At 35.1% G+C, this 23,282-nt stretch overlaps 1 long non-coding RNA gene and 1 pseudogene across 1 annotated transcript in view; one reads left to right on the plus strand and one right to left on the minus strand.

Annotated features, from left to right (window-relative positions):
* LOC128931591 (uncharacterized) overlaps positions 1-23,065 on the minus strand; it is a 117,773-nt gene extending 94,708 nt beyond the window's left edge. Inside the window, exon 1 of the long non-coding RNA XR_008480151.2 lies at positions 22,937-23,065. This is a non-coding gene — a long non-coding RNA (uncharacterized LOC128931591). The remainder of the gene's footprint in view (positions 1-22,936) is intronic.
* On the plus strand, positions 17,238-18,315 carry LOC100392516 (farnesyl pyrophosphate synthase pseudogene; annotated as a pseudogene).
* Positions 23,066-23,282: the final 217 nt, after the last annotated feature.

The following is a 23,282-nucleotide window of genomic DNA, read 5'->3' on the forward strand; positions in this document are numbered from 1 at the left end:
CCTCAACTGAATGGTATTATACTATTTTCTCTTCTCAGGAAATTTAAAACTTATTTTGGGAAATTAGCACCATCAGTATATACAATGTTAAATGTCAAAAAGAAGTAAAATTTATGAATGGTTAGCAGCAATTACCAAAGTAATTACATGGATGACAATCCAGAGGAAGAAAAATAGTCTGATATGAGAGCTTTACATGATCAATATCTTTATAAGCTTTAATGTTTATTATTTAGGTTTTATGAAATATCTAAAACTTTAAGTAGAAAAATTTCAGTGAAGATTATCAAGTGGCTACTGAGAGAAGGCTGAAAAAGATGTTGACAGATTTTTGGCAGAAAATAAAATAGAATTTCTTGCAAAAATATCCAAAATATACCAATGACAAATTGAAATTCACTATTTCATTTTTGAAAAAAATCAGTAATGACTTCATGCTAGAAAGAATAGAAAAATCTAGTCTAAAAATTGTAGCTGAACAACTAACTTCCTTGAATAAAATGAAGTCTAGATGCACAAATAAAATACCCTGCTAGAGCAGGGCATTAAAGAAGACAGAGATTATCACACAAGCAGAGTTAGTGCAATTTGAGTATATGAATATAAAACATGCGGAAAGGTAGATATGAGCTAAAAATTAGATTTCTAACAGAGGAAAATACTAATTTAAGTGAAATTAATATTGTTCCAACCAAATTCTAAAAGAATCTGTTGTAAATATGCTTATAAGCACTTTGAAATAAGATGATTTCATGAATTCCATTCAAGGCCCACAGAGATAGTTTTAGTTTCTTTTTAATGAACTATTCTAAGCCAGTGGTTTTCAAACTGCAGGTAGCAACATACTTAACCAATACTTAAAATAAAATAGTAGAGAAAGTATCAGAGTGCCCTGCAGGTGATCAAGGAAAGTATTGTTTTCGAAAGATCTTGTTTTCATTTAAAATGTACATACGTGTGTTCTGCTTCACAATTAAGATATATTCTTATTTTGGGTTCAAGGTTAGAAATAACTGCAAGCTTCTGTTCTACATAGATTTTCCTATAATATTTGAACAAGAAATGGAGAGACAGATACCATAGGAAGGTACCTGCTATAACTAATTTATTCCACTAATGAGCTTGGGCTACACACTGTCATTTTTAATATATAAAACTTAGTGACTCTGAGTCACCTTTTCTACACAGCCACATTCCCTGATTAATAACAGGATTCTAACACTTTCTTAATCCAAGATATTTGTCCTCATTAGTATCATTCCCCTAATAGAAAAGTGGATCATCTGAGCAGCCCTTTGCCTGGGGGAAGATCCCTTGCCTCTTTCTGTTTTGTTCTAAAGGCTGTGTGTATAGCTGTGGGACAAGGGTGGTGGACCAATCAGCTGAGGTGTCTGAATCATAAACCAGCACTGCTGGTCTAATGGTAGCTTCTCAGCATTTCGGGAAAGGGAGAAGATGCCTATCTTTCCCAGAGTTACGTTAAGCTATAGTAACTCCATGACACCCAAGGCCTGAGCCTTCTGTGTTAGGGCATTTCACAAGTACAGCATTTTTAGTCCTCTTCTTCGACATAGACATCTATTTTTTCCATGCATATGGCATGGCTAGATGATCTATACTATCCACATGCCATGCTTGGACACAGGCCTCTCCTACTACTCCAGGGAGAGGTTGCTACTCTTCTCATGTCCAAAGAATCAATCATACTGATTACTTGTGATGCTGGAGGGAAGATACAACCTTAAGTTTGGCATTGCCATCATGGGGTGCTGGCAAGGGGCATCCTAGAGACTTGGTGACAGTATTTCTCACTCCTGGCTTATCTTCAATGTCCCAACCCTGAAGCCACCTCTTGTCCCAACCCTGAAGCCATTCTTCCAGCTACAGACTACATACTTCAGGCCCTCAGAATCTGGATCCATAGGAAGTCCCTGCCTCTCCTCTCCACTTCCAGAAGGGCAAGATCCACCACATTTCCTGTCACAGAATTATTGACAGTTGGAATATTTTCTTTCTTCTGCCCATCATCTGAAATATTTTGGATTGTTGAGGCATTCTCTTTGCTCATTAGTCTTACCCGCAGTGTTTTGCACTTTGACAGGTCTTTCTATAACCGGAGGCAGCATACTTTGCTGGTTTTTGTCTCCAAATTGCACAGATTTGAAGCCAAACCCTGAATCTAATACTTCAAAGCTATATATCTATATAACTTTAGGAAGCTGGCTTCTCTGACTTCAGGTGAGGTTGTTTATGTTTAAATGTTAAAACCATAGTAGACATGTAGAAGCTAGTGGTTTCTTTCATTTTATATTTTGTTATCCCAATGTGAATGCATGGTAGAAGTGCACTAACAAGTTAATTTGGCTTAAATTTTGTTATAAGAAAATTTTTTTTTAACAATTATTGATTGATATTAAACTTGATACCATTCATCATTGAGGAATTACTATTTTGGAAAAAATCATGTCCATCAGGAAATTATATTTAAATTGTTAGCAATGGTGAAGTCATCAGAAGTTGGTTTGGGCATGTTTAAAGGAGGCAGTTGGATAGAAATGTGTCATGAAAAAATTAGAATGTACTGTGCTTTGAAGAATGACAGAAAGGGATTATTCAAATAAGAATGGTAATTACTATAAATACCAATCTTGGCTATAGTTGTTATATTTCTTTGTGATCCTCTAAGATTGCTTTTTATTTTTTGAAACAGATGGCTATTTTAATTCACTGGTTCTGAGATATCACAGCCATCACCTTTCTGGACTTCCTCTCAAAATAAAGGAAAACCATTATTACTCCAACATAATGAATGAAAGCTATAAAGTCTGTTGAATTGTATTCTTGTGTCTCTCCTGAAAACATATATTCCTGGAGGAATATATGGTTTCTCTTGACCTAAAAGTAGAGAGTGGTAAAATCTGTTTGTTGGTACTGTTTACATTGCATATCTGATGCCAGTAGCTGGGGAAAGACTTACACACAGATGAAGTGTGCAGCTTTGCAGCAGTCTTTTGTACTAAGATTAATAGAACATCCTGAGGAAACGCATCAACTCAAAACTCCATAATGCAGTTTAAAATAGTATTGATTACCATACGGCCTATAAAGCAATTCTGGCCCATTCTCTCTGTTTTGTAGATTAAACAAATAAACAAAAAAAAAAATCACATACACAACATATTTTTTTTCAAGCTTAAAAATCTCTGTCATAGCCAGCTCAGGTACCTGAAATTCTATTTTTAAAGGTTCACTTATACATTAGAAGGCTTCTCAGTCTTTAGGTATCATTAGCTAAAATTTAAGCAGCTCTGCTAGGCATAGTACATTGACTTTTATCATCCTGTAACACCTGCAAAGATTATTCCCTGATGTGATGAGCTAGGGAATAGACGAGGAACAGTAATCATGATGACAGGAGGCTGTGTGCATTGGACTGAGGCAGCATGCATATTCCAGGCATTTGTTGGAGTGGGTGCGAGAAAGTAAGTTGCATGAATTTGGAAAGGAGACCCAAAAACAAACTTTTCCCATCTCACCATTGTGTCTGGCTCTTGTCCTGAAAGTAAAAAAAAAAGGCTAAGAAAATCTGGTTATACAATAGGGGGTAGAATAATTAAAAAGCTTCTTTAAGATCCTCAAGCAGAATGAGCTTATTAATATTTCAAATCTGATCTCCAAGAAAATGCATTAAAGGAAGACCCCAGGTTGACTAAAGGCAGAAATATTTTTCTTTTGCTGTAGGTCTTCTACCTAAATCAAATGAGATTCCAGCTGACTTGGTCTATCTGATCTGCCCAACAGACCAAGGAGAGGGAAACCAAGAAACCTCATCAACCTTTCCCGGCAGCCCTTTGATCCTGTCCACTGCCCCTACTCCATGAATACCCCAATTCTCGGTCCTTCAAAAAGTCCCCCTTCAGACCCACCCTGGCCACCCCTCTAAAACTTAAGGACCCTGGTACAATATAACTTTCTCAAGTAACCACCTCTCCCTGGAAAAATGCTGCATTTATAATAAAGTTATATTATTAAGCTCCTGTAAATAGCTTGTAGCGACATATTTCATATACTACGAAGTGTGATTAACCCTTCTTTTAAAAATTGAGTAACTTACCAAACATTTATCATGGGAAGTGATAATATTTCAATTTTTTTCGGCACTTTTAGATTTTCTAATTCAGCATGATTTTGTTTTCCTGTTCTACTTCTTCTACCTTCATTGGAATAATTTTTTACTTATTGTGCTTTTCTCTCTATTGTTTTAGAACTTAAATTAATTTCTTATTCTTTTAGTGATCATCTTACTATTTTAATAAAAGGAAAACATTTTATTCTACATATCAATTAATATTAATCCTCCAAATATAACAAAAGCCTTATGCCATGTGTACCTTGCTACTCTCCCAAATTGCCACCTCACATATTTGAAAGTGTCTTGGATTTGAATTCAAAATTGTTAGTAATTTGTTCATAATTCAGTCAACACTTGCATAGTGTTAACTATACATTTACTGATTTCTTGCTCATCACCCATTTATCCCTTTCTTAGAATATCTTTTCCTTTTGAGAAATAAATTCTAAAATAATAATTTCAGAAAGAATCTAATGGTAATGTATTAATTAGGGACGTCTTTACCTATAACTAAGATACCCATATAGCAGTAACTTAAATAAATAGGAATGCATTTGTTTCTTGTAACTAGAAGACTAGATGCAGATGTCTGCTAAACTTGGTTCAGGGCTACATATCAGGCCACTATGTCTACAGTTTTCTTCTCCTGACAGTTGCAGAATAGATACCATTATAGATCCTAGGCAAGCTTTCTAGTTGAAGAGATGAGAAAAAGAAGACTAGCGTATGCATCAGGAGATTAGAAACTTTCCCAGAAATCTTATGGCAAAATTCCACTCATCATTGACCAGAATTATACATGGGCAATATGGAAAAACAAGATGGAAAATGGCGATTGGATCCACTAAGAAATAGCAATTTGTCCAAGGGGCTTTTAGATGATATACATACCTAAAAAAAAAGTCTGCATTTTGTCCTCAACTTGGGTAATAATTTTTTTGTTTTGTTTTTGGTATAGTATTTTAGCTTAAAGCTCTGTCTTTTCCGTATTTTGAAGACATGACTCTATTTTATTCTTCTATACTGTGTTGTTGATGAGAAGGCTATTGCAAATTTAGTTTTTGTTTCTTTATAGGTAACCTGTATTTTTGTTGGTGGTGATGGTCATTCTGAAAGATTTTGGAACTTTTATTCTTAGGTGTTAGGACTTGAACTTTTCTCCTAAAATAGGCTCGGGTCCCAATCTCTGGTACCTGGAAATGTGACCCTCTGTGGAAAAAAAAAAAGTTTTGGCAGATATAATCATATTAAGAGAAGGTCATACTGAATTAGGGCAGATCCTAATCTCAGAGGCTGAGATTGGAGTGATGTGTCCATAGGTCAAGGAATGCCAAGAATTTCTGGTAACCACCAGAAGGAAAGGGCAAAGAAGGATCCTCCCCTAAAACCCTTCAGAGGGAGCAGAGGTGAATCAGCACCTTGATTTCAGATGTCTATCCTTCAGAACTGTTAGAGAATAAATTTATCTTCAAGCCACTCAGTTCATGCTAATTTGTTATGATAGCCCTAAAAACTAATACATTAGGTTTCTAAAAGTTATCTCGGACATATCTAATTGTAACTCCTATTTTATAAATCTTATTTAGCACTATGTAAACCCTTTAAATCGAAAGTCCTATCTGTTTGGCCTCTGGAAATGTTCTCTTGGTATTTGATTAATGTTTCCCTCCATTCTCTTGGCCTTCTTCTGGGCCCCACTGACGCATGCAGGGAACCTATAATCACTGCCGTCACTGTTGGTCATTCCGTATTCATGAGCAGGAAAAATGCTTGGCTGCAGATTGTGCTGATTGCGGCCTTTGCTGAATGATTCGGGTTGTTGTTCTAGACGTCCTTCCTGCTTTATGTTTTTGTTTATTCTGAACATGAAATTTTTCTGGGCTTTGTGAAATAAGCTACCCTTTCCCACCCAATATCTCGTCACTATGTATGTATGTTCTGACTGTAGCTTTCTCTGTTCTTGTTTCTTTTCTTTTCTTTTTTTAACCATTTGATCCCATCTACTTTTTAGCTTCTAGAATTTTTCACAATTTCTAGCCTACTGTTGAAAACCGGTCTTATTTTTCAGGTTTATTTCCCAGATATTTTCTTTCTGTTACATCAGTAGAATTGTTTGTTGGCAGAAAAGCGAATAAATGTGTGTTGCTCAATCTGTCATTTTGAGTCAGGCCACTGATTTTTAAAAATTTATTTATTTATTCTAGTTAATTTTTTCCCATGAGGCCTTTCAAACCATATTGGTATTAGGAGCTTTTATGTTATTTTTTTCACTTTGTCTAGCATCCTAGAATAATCTGTGGCTGCCTCTGAAAATAAACAAGGTAGTTTTTCCCTTCATGGCAGAATTAGTGATTGGTTTTACACAAGCTGAAATTCTAAAAATCTCATTCATATCAGAACTAGAGGTTGTATGGTATTGGGTAAGATCCACTACCTAAGAGTCATCCCTAATGTGTTTAGCATTTTATTTTCACATTCGGCAATTAATTGCTTATTTTTATGGCACTGAAAGTATACTGTTTTCACTGAAATAAATGGTATACAGGTTTAGATTTGTTATGTTCTAAACTAGTCATGAGTATCATGTAAGCCTTAAATTTGAGAGAAGACTAACTTGTCTTCATTAGTATTACTGCTGATTTAGATGTTTTTTCAAATGACACAAATAGTCCGATTAGACTTCGTGGTTTATAGAAACACACACACACACACACACACACACAAATACACAATTATAATTCTTCCAATATTTTACCTAAGGCAAATTTAGCACTACAAAAAGATCCTCCAGTTGCACTTACACAGGCAGATAACCTGTGTGTGTGACAGCGTCCCCAAGATGATCTGCTTAATTAACTGGAATCAGTTGAAACAGATGTAAAATGAACGGGGAACTAAGAATTTCAAAGGTAGAACAAGTAGACAATGTACACAAGGAATTGAGCAGATTTTACCCCTCATTTTTACTTCATTGTGTGTTTTTATTTTATTTTTTTAGGAAATCTGTTTTTCAGGGACCTCCATTATGTTAGCTCTAGGCACACTTTTTATATCTCAAAGTTTAGTAGCAGGGCCTGAGAAAGTGGAAGAATAGGTTAACTGACATTGAGATGATTCTTTTTTTTTCTTTCCCCTTGGCATTTATTTTACATTTTGCAATGCTTCAGTCATCCTGAAAAGTATGGAGAATAATATAAAGAATGCCTATGTACTGCTACCCACATTCAACAAATAAATATTAACATTCTGGAATATTTCATTCATATAATTTTATCTTTTAACAGGTAAAAGGTAAAGATATAACTTGAAGCCTCCCTTTCACTCCCTGCATTCTGATTTTCCCTCCATCCTTGGAGGCAATCACTGTTCTGAGTGAGCTCTTGCTATACATTTTCATCTTTTCTGCCTATGAATTTCTCAGGTTTCTCTGTTGTCCCTTTTGTTCTTTACTCCTTAAATGGACATATACTTTGTAATAATAAGGATATTCCTTACACCTGTCTTCCTCCTGGAGCAGGCAAGGATCTTGGCTGTACCACACCAACCCCCACTCTGCCTAAACGAATCTGTTTTCATTGTCAAGTATTTCAGTTTCACCATTTGTAGCTCTAATATTTTATTTTGTCATCAGTCATTAATTAAATTTGCCAACATATTTTACCAGTTTTTATATTCACTCTTTTTTCATGCTTCCTATTCGTTTCCTCTGGGTTTAATCTTCCTGCTATAATATATCTTTCGGTCATACTTTCTGGAAAAGTATGGTTAGTAAACTCTTAGTTTCCATGCATCTGAAAATATATTTTCCTTTCTCTCCTGTTTAAAATACAATGACTTATTTACAGTAGAGGTACGCATACTCTACACAGTGTAATTATGTATAGACTCCTGAGTGGATAATTGTCATCCCTCAGCACTTTAAAGATAAATTATCATTGTTTTGTGTCACACTTGGTTGCACTTGAGAAGACTACCTTTAGTCTAATTGTGGTTCTTTTGTGGAAATATTTCTTCTCTGATAGATTTCAAAGTGGCTTTTTTTTTTCTTTATTTTTGGTATTCTGAAGTTTTAGTAGGATATGTCTGGTAGAGTTATTTTTATTTTTTCTTCTTAGCCCTCAAAATGAATTGCCAAAATTGAAACGTATATACTTATTCAAATCCAAAAAATAATTATTATAATTTTGAATTCTGTTCCTCTCTTTTAAAACTAAAATAGAATGTTTTATTATTTTAATTGTTGAATGATAGCTGTCGTTCTTAAATTTTCTTCACATGGTCAGGCATATTGGTTTGCAGGCTAATATAGACTGGAAGTTTCCATTGCAATTTTGTTCCTACAGCCTAGAAGTTTTACAGTTACTTTTGCCTGGGAACCTTGCAGAACTGGTGATTCTGAGTTCCTGTGCCTCAATGAATGATGTTAGCAATTATCTCAGACCAGTCACTGGACTAGTAGCCCATTTCAATCAGGTGGTAACTAAGAAGCTTCCGCCTACTTCCTCCTCCTCCAGCCAGTGCAGCAGGGATCTTTCCAGAGTTTTCTTCCACCTAAATGGGAGACTTTGGTGTCAAACAGTGAAGAGGGTTCTGTCCTCTATCCTACCACAGACGGATTTAGTTCCCATCATCCCCTAGGATCACAATTTTTGGGTGGCAAAAGCTCACTTCTGGCTCCACACCCTGGCAAGCTGCATGTTCTGTCTCATTTAGCACTGTGTTTCTGTTCCATTTCTGGTCTGCGGAGATCTTTGTCTTGTTTCCAAAAGTGGCTGTCTTGGCTGATGTGTTGGGAAAACAATTTTCTAGTTTTATAAAAGTGGCTTAATTATATTTAAAACTATATTGTACAGAAATAGATGTATATACATGTACTTTAGATTTTCAAAGCTAATAACAAAACTCAAATTAATATTTTTAAATGTGTTGTCTTTTTGTACATAATTATTTCAAAAACGTATACAAAGTCCCAGAAGCAAGTATGCATCTCCATTCTTGAATAAGAAAACCTGTGTTGATTTTATGTTCCTTTAAGATATTTGAATACAAATCAGTTGGGGGAAACTCACAATCAGATGTGAAGCATTTCATTTTCACATTCAGCAATTAATTGCTTATTTTGATGGCACTGAAAGTATAGTTTTAACTGAAATAAATAGTGCCATCTACTGGTTCAATTGTTGTTAAAAAGATAGACTCGCAAATTTGTGTTGGTGGGAACATCACGCCTAATTTCATTCTTCACCTTCCAAAAGAGCTGAGTGTAGAGCTAAAAGCTGACCCCTGGTCTAAAGCACACAGCTGTTTCAATTCAATCATAGTACCATCTTTATAAGTGACTGAGAATTCAGGGACTTGAATCTCATTAGCTTTCTCCAACTCTTTTTTAGTTTTTTTTTTTTTTAAATAGAAAAAATTTTGTATTGAAATGTAATAAAGGCACCAAATAGTCCTTAGTATTAATAAAGCATAAGAAGAAGCACTTTAGCTTCTAATAAAATAAGGTAGCAGGACACAGAATCTTTAATGTCACCATTGTTAATGACTTGTCCCTCCTAGGAGAATGGTAGGGCTGTGAGTTGCTTGGTATATTGTCAGTATGGGGTTCAGTAGTGAGTGAGAAGGAAGCATGAGGCTGCATGGCTCAGACTACAAATTGATTTAAATACTAACATAAAGATAACAGCTAAGTTAGATGACAATGGCATATCGCAAATAAAAGCTTAGTTTATATGTTAATGTATTAGAGCTACAGAATATAATGGCAACTTTCCTATAAAAATCATGTCAGTCCATATTTACAAGACAGGTTTATTATATCTCAACTGCATTTGAGTTTGGCCAGCAGTCTCAAATTCTACCACCCGATAATTATCTTCCTGAGGTCTGCAGCCCCTAAAGGCACTTTCATTGTTCACTGAATCTTAAAATTATGGAGACCTTAATATTTCAGTTTGTCAATAATACAGTTTCTAGGCAACTGTATTATAATTCTCAGATATTATCAGCTACAGAGTTTTAGATCCATCTAAAACTGATTAGCAATTAGTCAAATAAGTTTCAGATTCAAGAATCTCAAAGACTCAATATTGCTTTTAATATAAATGTTTTAAACCTCAGTTTTCTAATAAGGCAAAACCTAATTTTATTTTCAAAATAATTTAAGGCATCACAATAGTGGATTAATTTTAAATAAAAATTAAAAACCATTTCCCTTGGCTCATAATCATCAGGGTTGAGTGTAATAACTTTATGGGCAAATAAAATATTAAAAACAACTGCTTGAGTTGAACATTGATCATTCTGATCACTCAGTCTACATTAAAGATATAAATCAATATTTGAAGAAGAAAATCATTTCATAATTTTGGGCTAATTAAGATGGTGTTAAAGTTTGATTTGCTATTAGAGTAAAATATGCAGTAAACACTAATATGTAGGAGAAGAAATAATTGAACTACTATAATAACTACATCTGCATCAAATGCTACAGACAAATTTTATTAAATGCATGAGGGGATAGAAAATGAGTATAGAACAGTCAAGATTCAATTTTCTGTTGCAAGGAAGAAAATTTCCCAAGTCGCAGAAACTGAGACTTAGCAGTCAACAGCATTGAGTATAGCAGTGAAGTCCCTTGGTCTGAGCTGCACACAGCTGTGATTCATGCACAATATTTACCACCCAGGTTAAGGAGCACAGACAACTTAAAATTGACGTTGGTCCAGAAAAGCACTACCTCAAGTGATATGAAGCTTCTACTGTCACTAGTCAAGCTAAGCTATCAGAATAATGATTATCCAGGTTTTTCATTAAAATCAAACATTTTCCATATGGCAATGAGAGCTATTGACTGGCAGTGTGTGGCATCATCACAGCTTTTGGAGATAAAGGTAACAAACATCAATGGAAATTATCATTTTAAAATGGGGGAGAAAAAGATCTTTTCTCAGGATTATGTACAAATGTTGGTGTCAGCTATGGGAAGCCACCTTACTCGCTGACATTCTAATTTCTCTTAAATTAATTAATTTCCTCAAGTTAAATTAGAAATAAAAATTCAAAGGGCCTATTATTTGTAAATGACACAATTAAACAAAACAAGATGGAACAAGCCTTTAAATAACATTCCTTTGTGGGAACAGGAGGTTGGTAAATAATTGTGCATTAGAGAAACTATATTTGTGTCTAACTAGTTTCCTTAATCTTGTAGTAACTAAATTCTCACCTATGTGCCCCGCCTTCTGCTCTCTATCCCTGTTATAGACTGAACTGTGTACCCCTAAAGTTCATATTCATAACCCCCAATGTTAATGCATTTGGAGATACGGCCTTGAAGGAGGTAAATAAGGTTGAATGAGGTCATGAGGGTGAAATACAATAGGTCTGATGTCCTTATAAGAAGAGAAGTCACCAGAGCTACCTTTCTTCATGTGCACCAAGGAAAGGTCCTGTGAAGACACAGAGAGATGGCAACTGCTTATGAGTCAAGGAGAAAGTCCTCACCAGAAAGCAATCCTGCTGGCAACTCAATCTTGGACTCCCAGTCCTCACAACTAGGAGAAAGTCAATGTCGTATTTAAGCTACTCATCTGTGATATTTTGTTATGGCAGCCCCAGAAGACTAATAAAACCCCCCAAATTCTATGTTAATCTAAATGTGTATTAGAAATACAGAAGGCAAAGTATTAGATGAAAACCATTTGGAAAACCCCAAATTATTTTTTGAAAGTGACTAACACTTAACCTGGCTATTTCTACTTATTTTTTTTTTCCCTTTGATTTCTTCTTCCTCCTTCTCTTTGTGTCTTCCTAGTAGTGGTAGTATTGTTATTATTGTTATTATTGGTATAATATAGTGCTACAAACTTAATGAATATCATATTAACTCTGTAGCCATCCAGTTGGTATTTTTAATGATTTGTTGATTGCCAGTTTTTAGAAATGTAACAGCACGGGAACTAAATTTTGTAAACCATCTATTACATACTACTTTGTTCCAGGATTTTGATATATGATGTGCTGTTTCAGATTCTGAATTGCCATGTTTATTTTTTAATTAATTTTTTTTTTTTTTGAGATGGAGTCTCACTCTGTTCCTCAGGCTGCAGTGCAGTGGCACGATCTCAGCTCACTGCAGCCTTGTTCAAGCGATACTTGTGTCTCAGTCTCCTAAGTAGCTGGGACTACAGGCATGCAACATCATGCCCAATTAATTTATTTAATTTTTTATTTATTTTTATATTTTTAGTAATATATTAGCCAGATGGGCTTTCATCATGTAGGCCAGGCTGGTTTCAAACTCCTGACCTCATGCAATCTGCCTGCTTTGGCCTCCCAAAGTGTTGCCATTACAGGCATGAGCCACCCGGCCTGCCTGTCATGTTTATTTTAAATGTCTATTTTAAATACAGGATAAGAATAAATTATCCTGGTTAAACACTTAGGATTTGAGGGAGGCAGAAATCTACGCAATTATGCTTGTAACTGACCCCAGAGACTATGGCCTTTGCACTCCTCAGGAACACAATTTTCCCACAGTATTTCCAAATTTGCATTATCTTTTTGGCCCATTTAGTTGGAAGGTAACACTAATGGGTCCAGGTGTAGAGTTCTGATTTCTGCAGGGCCCGATTAGCTTTATTATACTACTTGATCACAATCATACCAGAATCTGATTTTTGGTAAGATTTCTAAAAAAAAAAGGAAATAATTTAAACAAAATAAGTGGAAAGTACAAATATAAATATGTCCCAGAACTACATATTTCTAAAAGAATATTTAATTTCTTAATTGTATATCATTTTGCTTTTGAAAACATAAGTATCCTTGTGTCAAAACTGCTTTTTGAGGAAAAAGTTGTCTACCAAGTGTTTTCTTAAATGTATAATGATAGTTGTTAATAAATAATCAACATCTGTTCTCATTGTTCAACACCTGCCTTTGAGTGAGAACATGTGGTGTTTGATTTTCTGTTCTTGTGTCAGTTTGCTGAGAATGTTGGTTCCAGATTCATCTATGTCCCACACATGGACACAGGGAGGGGAGAATCACACACTGGGGTCTGTTGCGGGGGAAGAGGAGAGGGACAGTGGAGGTAGGGAGGTTGGGGAGGGATAACATGGGGAGAAATGCCAGATATAGGTGACTGGGATATGGAGGCAGCAAACCACATTGCCACGTATGCACCTATGCAACAATCTTGCATGTTCTGCACATGTACCCCAGAACCTAAAGTGCAATAAAATATATATTAAAAAAATAGTAAAAAAAAAAAATAACCAACAGTACTTTATTTCAAAACTACAGGTTTCTAAAATATTTGGGTTTTTTTGGATCTTTTTGGTTTTACTTAGTTATCAATATTTCTTCAAATTGATTCTTTTTGTCTAAAAATGGAAGTGTTGATATTTTTAAAATTCTGTCAATACAGAAAGATATAAAAAATCAATAATACTGTGAACAAAAAAAGATTTTTTATCAATAAATTGGGACCTGGAAAAAGGCAAAAAATTTAAATTTTTCATTCTCAGAAAATAAGCAATTATTAAGTTAAAGAGAAAATAAGACAAAGGGAAAATACAATAAGCTGGCTAATGTGGTTTATTTGTTTTTTGTTTGAAGAAAAATGTATGAATTTTATAATTATAGCTAAGTAAAATATTTAAACATTTAGATATTTACATTGAATTAATTGTTATATACTGAAAGCTAAAAACAGTACCTGGAATATTTGAGCTTTTTTTGTTTTTGCAGGAGATGAGGAAGTCAGTTCTAGAACAGACTCTGGTGATAAATAGTATAGTGTTAAATGTTACCTTCCAGTTATCCATTTATGTAATCTTTTTTCATTAACTTCTGAAAAATTTTCCCACTGTCTTATTATTTCTATGTCTTCTGAATGAATATGCTTTATGGATGTGCCAGGGTAGTCAAAGACCTGAGAGAGAGCAATTGCCTTTCTTATGGGCAAGCGAATTAAAGACATTTAAGTCCTTGCAATTTATTACACCAGCTAAGCTAAGCAATGCATCAAAAGAATTTGAAAGTTCTATGAACAATAGAGAAAATACCCTGCCTTGACCACATAAACATAAACCTGAGATAGAAACTCAGACTAGAGGATATTTAGAATGTTGAACTGTTTTGATCTTGGGACCAAATATTCATTAAAAGTATAGCTTCTTTGAAAATGTCATCATCCTATTCAAGCAGAGGTCACATTCCCACATGAATCCAAACAGGTCAAAAGGCAAGATACGGAGCACAAATGCAGGGCTTAAAATGGATGTGCCTAAAGCCACATACAATAGCATGAGGTTTTTTCATTCACTCTCTAGCAAGGCTTCTGAAAACAGGCTGTTAGGCCTATGGCGCAATGACTGACAAACACACTACAATACTTACTGAGCTGTGCCAACCTAGCATTTAAAGCTATCCAGGTCAATGATCAGGGTGAACACTGCCTTTAAAAAAGAAAAAATAATTCCTTGGTCTAGATACGCCAAAAAGTAAGAGACAGAATAATCACTTAGAGCTGGGTTTAAAAAATAACTTCAATAATTTCAAAAATGGTCCAAGTAATGGCTCATGAAAACTGATAGTGAAAACTTTTAAAAACAGTCAGAATTAAGACTTATTTTTTCCTGTCAGCAGAGAAATATAAACAATATAGTAAAAATAAACAACATATTACTGTTGCTTGAGTTAAAAAATAAAGCTTCAATTTCTCTATATAGAAGGTATATTAATACAGCTAACTCTACAACTTTATAGTTCACTTTAACACCTAAAAACATTGAAATGACTGTAAAAGAAAAATAGTACATAGCAAGCAAATTAAGATGGATAAAGCATTCAAGTAACAAACATTGGCTTCAGGGTATACATATAGATATATATATACATTGTTCAAGTCAATCAAATCATATTTTTAAGCCCTTAGCATTGGGTCAAGGTGCTTTTTGGTTAATTTTGTCTTAGGGCAGTACTGCCTAACTCTTATGGTGACCTGGGAGACAAATGACAAAGGATAAACCTAATTTAAGAATGTGTTAAAATTTGGTTATAGACTCTGGCATTTTGTTAAAATCTAACACTTGGGTCCATCTTTGGTTTTATTCCTTGAAAGTCCAAATAGCCCAATGCTTGCTGCAATTTCTGTTATCTTCAACAGGTGTGTGGTGAATGTGATCAGATACATGTGATCACATAGGCTGTCATCACATCTAAGCAAATAACAGTGATATAAAAAAAGCAGCAAGAATAGGCACTTCAGATTTATTGTTAATGTCTCATTATTCACTTTAAAATATAGGTAATGGGGTGAAAACCTATTAGTAAAATAAAAATTTATTATATTTTTTTGAGACAGAGTCTCCTCTGTCACCTAGGTTGGAGTGCAATGGTGCCACCTCTGCTCACTGAAACCTCCAACTCCTGGATTCAAGTGATTCTCCTGCCTCAGCCTCCTGAGTAGCTGGGATTACAGGTGTCTGCCACCACACCCGGCCAATTTTTGTATTTTTAGTAGAGTTCAGGTTTCAGCATGTTAGTCAGGCTGATCTCTAACCCTTGACCCCAGTTGATCCACCCACCTCAGCCTCCCAAAGCGCTGGGATTACAAGCATAAGCCATCACTTCTGACCAATTTACTAATTTTTACTGATAAAATCATTTACTAAAATGTACTAAAATAATTTACTAATAAAATAATTATTAGTTAATTTGAAGTATAAAAATGCATATTTATTTTTGCAGTAGTAAAATGGAACAATAATTCATGATGGTTGTGAAGGTTGTTGATTACATTTATGGAAATCCTTTTGATAACTTTTAAATAGTAAAATAAACTGAGAAATAAACTGACCTTTATGAACGCTAAGAAAACATATATTACACAGATAATTTTAGGAAGAACATTATATTCTTTTGGAGTCAACAAACTACTATAAATAATTCCAACACAAATATATCAAAAGGATAATGACTAGGTTACATTATATTTCTAATCTTTGTAGAATTATTTGGGGACTAGTGTATATATTTATATGAAATATTAAATAAAATGACCTCTAAGGACTGTGTTTAGTGTTTATTTAACCTACTGTATTTAATATTTAATTACTTAATATACATTTTGCTTGGAAGTCTTTGAATACAAAGTTCTATTTGGTTGCTTTTAAGTCTGAGAAAAGGTGATTTAACAGACACATACTAACTTTGCCTTGTTACTCATCAGTTGTGACAGCAACAACATCATGATCAGTAGCCTAAGCAGATTGAGCCAAAAGATACCTCACATCAATTTAGTGTGTCAAATGCTCAGTGACTAGAAGACAATATTGCACTTCCCAGTACAGAGATATTATTTGTTCCTACACTGTAAAACCAAACTAATTATTAAAATAACAGATGTGTAAATTAAAATACCAAAATTATTCTTCTACTTTGGCCAATTAATTGATTTTTGACACTTAGCTATTTGGCATGTTTTTCAAATGTGTATGCATTTCATATTTTTGATATATATATATATTAATATATGTGAAATGAAAAATAAATTGATACAAATAGTTGCACAATTCATTTTTAACCATGATAAAAATATGTGTTTATTATAGAACATCTTGACAATTCTAAAGAATTTAAAACAATATAACAAACACATTTTGCATCCCTACAAAAGTATAGTATATAATTCTAGTCTTTTTCTCCATATGTATAATTCACAAATACACATACACACTCAAAAACATACATGAAGACATCCACCATCCTTGGGTTTTATAGACAAAAACTTAGGAACACTAAATGAATACCTCTTGATGGAATATTTTTAATTTTTTAAACAATTTTTTTGCATACTTAAAATCCATCTCTCCTTCTGTTTACTAAATTGTCTGAAAACATTGCACCTCTTTATATGAGTATCTCTTCACTCTGCTTTCCCAAAAAGGAACAGAATGCAAAATTTCCCATTGTCATGATAATTCAGTACTTTTTACATGATATTTTTGTTGTAGGCCAAAAGACATGCCTTAATGTAAGAGTCGGTGAGAGAAATTAGAAACTGGAGCAGGAATCAGCATCCAGGAACAGAGCCCTTTGCTCCTCCTTCAGAATGAATGGAGACCAGAAATCAGATGTGTATGCCCAAGAAAAGCAGGATTTCATTCAGCACTTCTCCCAGATCGTTAGGGTGCTAACTGAGGATGAGATGGGGCACCCAGAGACAGGAGATCCTATTGCCCGGCTCAAAGAGGTCCTGGAGTACAACGCCACTGGAGGCAAATATCACTGGGGTTTGATGGTGTTAGTAGCATTCCAGGAGCTGGTGGAGCCAAGGAAACAGGATGCTGATAGTCTCCAGCAGGCCCTGACTGTGGGCTGGTGTGTGGAACTGCTGCAAGCTTTCTTCCTGGTGACAGATGGCATCATGGATTCATCCTCACCCGCCAGGGACAGATCTGCTGGTATTAGAAGCCAGGCATGGGTTTGGATGCCATCAGTGATGCTATCCTTTGGGAAGCATGTATCTACTGCCTGTTGAAGCTCTACTACCAGGAGCAGCCCTATTACCTGAACCTGGTCAAGCTCTTCCTGCAGAGTTCCTATCAGACTGAGATTGGGCAGACCCTGAACCTCATCACACCCTCCCAGGACAATGTGGATCTCGGCAGATTCATTGAAAAGAGGTACAAATCTATTGTCAAGTACCAGATGGCTTTCTACTCCTTCTGCCTTCCTGTAGCTGCAGCCATCTACATGGCAGGAATTGATGGCAAGGAGGAGCATGCCAATGCCAAGAAGATCCTGCTGGAGATGGGAGAGTTCTTTCAGATTCAGGATGATTAACCTGACCTCTTTGGGGACCCCAGTGTGACTGGCAAAGTTGGCACTGACATCCAGGACAGCAAATGCAGCTGGCTGGTGGTCCAGTGTCTGCAACGTCCACTCTGGAACAGTGCCAGATCCTGAAGGAAAATTACAGGCAGAAGGAGGCTGCGAAGGTGGCCCCAGGGAAGGCATTGTAAGAGGAGCTGGATCTGCCAGCCGCGTTCTCGCAGTATGAGGAAGACAGTTAAAACCACATTATGGGTCTCACTGAACAGTACCCAGTGACCCTGCCCCCAGCTATCTTTCTGGGGCTTGCGGGCAAAATCTGCAAGAGGAAAAAGTGACCTAGAGACTGCAAGGGCGGGGAGAGGAGGCTCTCAATAAATAAATTATTGTGTAATCTTAAAAAGAAAAAACAGAAATTAGAAATTATTTTATATAAATTAATTGGACTGACTGAAACAAATAGATATTTGATCTTGTGGGTATCTCCTTTTATTTTTATACTTCAGATGAAATATACTACATCTGCATATGTAAATAAACACATGTATAAACAGGGAGAGCTTAGTTTATATTTGGACTTGAATCAATCTTTGCTGCTATAAAATTGATCATGTGTTAATAGTTTTCCTTAGTTATTTGGTACAAGAGAATCATGGTCATATCTTTGTGTTGTAGTGTTATTCCTTCTGAATAGTATTGCAGTATTATTCCTTCTGAATTTGAAGGACCATTCATAAAAATAAAGATCAATCTAAAAGGTTCACATGAGATACCTAGAATAAAATTGCCTGCCTAGAATAAAATTTAACGTTTATTCTAATTACAGATATTGCAACTTTATATCTATTTTCTCTTTGCCAGTGCTTATAATATTTTTTAGTAAGTTGTAACTATGTTCTCAACTTCAGTATCTGGCAATCATAGGCCAGATATAACTGTATCATTGTGAGTGGGGTAGCTCTGCAGATTTCTTAAGTTGGCATATTCCCCTTTATTTTTCTCCAGGCACCCAGATGTTTATGGGTTCTGAGATCTCTTGGTTTCCATTGAACTCTATATTTCAATTGAACTTCATATTTCTTCTGTGTTTCATTATGTGGTTGTGGGATTTGAGGCTTTTGGACCAGAGAGCTTTGATGGAGATTTCTACAACTGTATATCAATCTACATTTCATTTAAATTAGTATTTTAATTAACAGAATTATTTGTAGGGTCCTTTAAAGAATATTTTTATTATTCCATCTCCAAAAATCTCTTGTCTATTCTCTCCTTTACATAGACCTTTTAAAAAATGATATTCCTTAAGATTGCATTTGGAAAGCATAGCAGAAGAAAATGTTTTAAAGAAAAATCTGAAATACTGAACAATAAAATAATTAATTGTGGATTTTCTTTGGAAATAATTGTTACATATCATTCAAATTGGAAAGTTAGTTTTCGTTCGCTCATTTTTACCTGATAAAATTCAACAGTAGAAGAAAGAATATAATAATGCAAATTAATGGTAAAAATCAAAGTATTAGACTTGACATAGTTTTAAAATAATAAACAGAATATAAGCATAAGAAATAGAATTTGATGATAAGTAGATATCGAAGAGATCTCAAAATCATATCATCCAACTATAAAGCTAAAGCTAGATTCCTTTGCAATATTTTGGCTCAAATCCCTTTGAGAGTGCGCTGAAGCACTGTCTGTGAAGCAGGTTTGGTCTTCACTGTCTGTGAAGCAGGTTAGAACTAACTACTCCCTCTTTTGTTTATTTACAGAACTTTGAAAAGGTCTTTGTCAAAGGCAAAGAGAATACTTTTATGCCTGTACATGATGTGTGTGCTCCTGGCTTAAGAGTGCATAGGTAGAAATCACCTTTGTATTTTCAGAAGTTGTATGAGCATCTGGGATGCAGGTGAATCAAAGGACCTTCCCCAGTGATAAGAACCATACATCATTGGGAGTTAGCATATTACATTTTTAATAGCTCTAACTCTTACAAAGCATTGTTATACTGGCCCTTGTCTTTATCTTGAGATAATACATAAAAACCCTTGGGGTTTTATGTTTGTTTGTTTTTGCTTTCATTTATTTTTTGAGACAGGATCACATTCTGTTGCCCAGGCTGAAGTGCCATGGAGCAATCTCGGCTCACTGCAACCTCCACCCTCTGGGCTCAAGCGATTCTCATGCCTCAGCCTCCTGAGTAGCTGAGACTACATGTGTGCATCAACTCACCCAACTAATTTTTGTATTTTTGGTGGAGACAAGGTTTTGCCATGTTGGCCAGGCTGGTCTTGAACTCCTGACCTCAAGTGATTCACCTGTCTTGGCCTCCAAAAGTGCTGGAATTATAGGCATGAGCCACCATGCCTGGCCCTACTCAAAACCTGTTTCACATAGATTTATTTGAAATGCAAATATTGAGGCAATCAATGACATTTTCCCCACTGTTCATCTCTCTTCTACATACTAGAGAGCCCAACTCCAGTTACTCCAAACACATATCATGGGGCATGATTTCAGTAATTTAAAAAGATCTACTGTTCTTCTCATTTAGAAAAAAAATCATACATGTCCAGATTACTAGGAAAAATGGTTCTTAAAACTGAAATAGTATGTATTTGAACATATAGAGCAGGACCCATCTGATTCTCAGAAACTACCTTCTGAGAGGCAATGATCTGCTTATTTCGTGTTATGTGGAAAATCTGACCGTATACTTCCTTAGTAAGAGCAGTGTTGGACAAACTACCTTCCATAGGAGGTTAATATGTGCTATATGAACACACAACACAATTTACGTGCATAATCTGTTCTCTGGACAAATTAGCTTGGAAAACTTTCAGTTAACTTGAGTTTTAGAACATTTTAATTTAAGAGGTTTTTAAATTGCAGGCCATGTTAGACCCTTAACCTGCTATTATAATCGTGTCCATGAATCCCTGAGGGATAAACATAGAGCAGTGCTTCCCAAAATTTTTTGACACCAGACCCTTTGTATAGAGTGTCCGGCAGGACACATTTTGGATTAGAATATTGTTACTCTTGGTGCATGAAAAAGTATAGTTTCTTTCCAAAGTAAAGGAAATACAGAATCACCTGAAAGGTGAAATTGAAGTTATTCATGCAACGTAAATCTGCCTAATTATTGTTGAAGATTTATGTTCCTCAGAACTAAATGTGGAACTGAACAGAAGATTAGGATGCAGCAAGAAAACAAAGGTGTTCAGGCAGCTGGTTCCTGAAACATCAGTTGAAAAGTGGCAGTCCTCAAGGGGAGGCTCAGTAAGAGCTGGAGCTAACTTTGGATCTCAAAGAGGAAACTTTGGCCTTGCACCTACTAAGCTCCATAACACTTTCGGGAGAGTAAGCAGCTGTCTTTACTTTGGGACAACGGTAGATTATGTCAGCGTTTGAGTCTTGGGCTCACATCTTTGAGACAAACTACTTCTGTATTTCTTGGTGTCCGGCAATTTCTCTTTTGTTTTTCTCTTCATGTTCAAGAAAAAGCTCTGAAAATACCAACCAGGCTCAATTTTGAGATGCATACGCAAATAAATATTTTTATCCTAGCTTGGATTGGAGGGGAACAATGCATGTTGTCATCCAACCTCCTGAAGGCAGCTCTATTCCAAGTGGCTGAGTTCTAAGGAAAAGGCCAAATTATTGATAATCTTGTAAAATCTGTTTTATCAGATTCCCTTACCCACCTGGACAGTTTTCATTTGCTGCTAGCGTCTAAAGCCTGGAGGATTCTACATTTATTAAGGAAAATGATTCCTTCACAGATTGTGTTGGACAGAAATTCTAGTTCTCTTTTGCCTTATGGTTTTTTTGTTTGAGGCAACCACATTACCTTTTGATTTACCTTGAGGTGACACCTGAAGGAAACAACACATCCTCCTAATTCATGAAATTCTCTATCTCTTCTTGTGATTATCTTTTTCTAATATGCTACTTGGGTTTTTGAAACAAAAGGCAAGAATTCATAATAATTCCTTTCAAATGCAGTTTCTGACGATTTAGCACATTCATCAACTCTCTATATACCATTTGACTCTGCTTCTCTGATGTATTTTGTCATATCAATGAATCATCATCTACAAATGTATTACGTATAGTCTCTAATTCTTCATTACAGCCATTAATAAAATGGCAACAGATCAGAATCAACACATTAATAGCTTCTTAGTGTGATAATATAAGCACTTTCTTTCCACCTTAATTACATTAGCATCCACCCATATTTCTCGGTATTATTCCTAAGGATATCTTGAGACACAGTATCAAATATCTTGTCAATTGCAGGCACAAAGGGGAAGTGAGAGAATTCAGAATCATATCAGACATTTATTATTAGGTTGAGTAATATTCCCTACAAATATTAAAATAAGTGAAATTTTATAGTACTATTATTACTTGCTCCATAACAGTTTTCTGATCTGGCTCAAAAAAAACCCATATAACACTCATATAAACAAATTTGTATTATTTATTATGAAAACTTTCCACTCAATTCACTTGAGAAAATTGGTTTTCTAATGATACAGACTTGGTCCTATGTAGATCTGACATTTACTGACTGTGAACCTTATCAAAAGTTTTTTTTTTTTTAACATCCTGGTCCCCAGTTGCCTCATTTCTAAGCAGGAATTAAGAAAAAAAATATTTAAAGTGTCTGGCATAATCCTGGTACTTGAGAAAATTTTCAACAAAGATAGGTTTTCTTACAAAAGTTATTACAATTATCTTAATAATATAAATCTCTTTGGTAAAGAGGAGCCACTTTTTTGACTGTTAAATGACATGAGTATAAATTCTAAGATTTGTATGAACTGGGACTATAGTGAAATAGATGTGATTCATCAATGAAATCAATAGAAATTTGCAGTCTGAATATAGGAGTCTAACATAGAGTAACAATCAAAATAATGTTACACAGAAAAATAATTACTGAATGCCTACCATATATTCTTGGCTCTGTTGATGCTAGAAGCAGGAAGGAAGGATGGAATCTCCTTTCAAGGTGAGGTTCAAAGCCTGGGCCCTTCTATAGAGCAGTCCACAATCTAGTGAAGAGAACTTACAGAAAGCAAGTAATTACAATTCAGTATGCTGGGTTCTTTAAAAGTAGGTCATGCAAAGTATTTGGGATGCAATAAAATTAGTTCAGTTTACCAGGATTGAACTCCAGGATTAAACAGAGGAAAATATAGGAGAGGGCACACTTTTGCTGTTTTATATTGTGAGTGAAAATTTTAAAGAGAACAGTTTTTTTTTTTTTTTTCCTTAGGAAATGATGAATTTGGTG

The sequence above is a fragment of the Callithrix jacchus genome, chromosome 3, assembly GCF_049354715.1.
Source record: "Callithrix jacchus isolate 240 chromosome 3, calJac240_pri, whole genome shotgun sequence".
Lineage (NCBI taxonomy): Eukaryota > Metazoa > Chordata > Mammalia > Primates > Cebidae > Callithrix > Callithrix jacchus.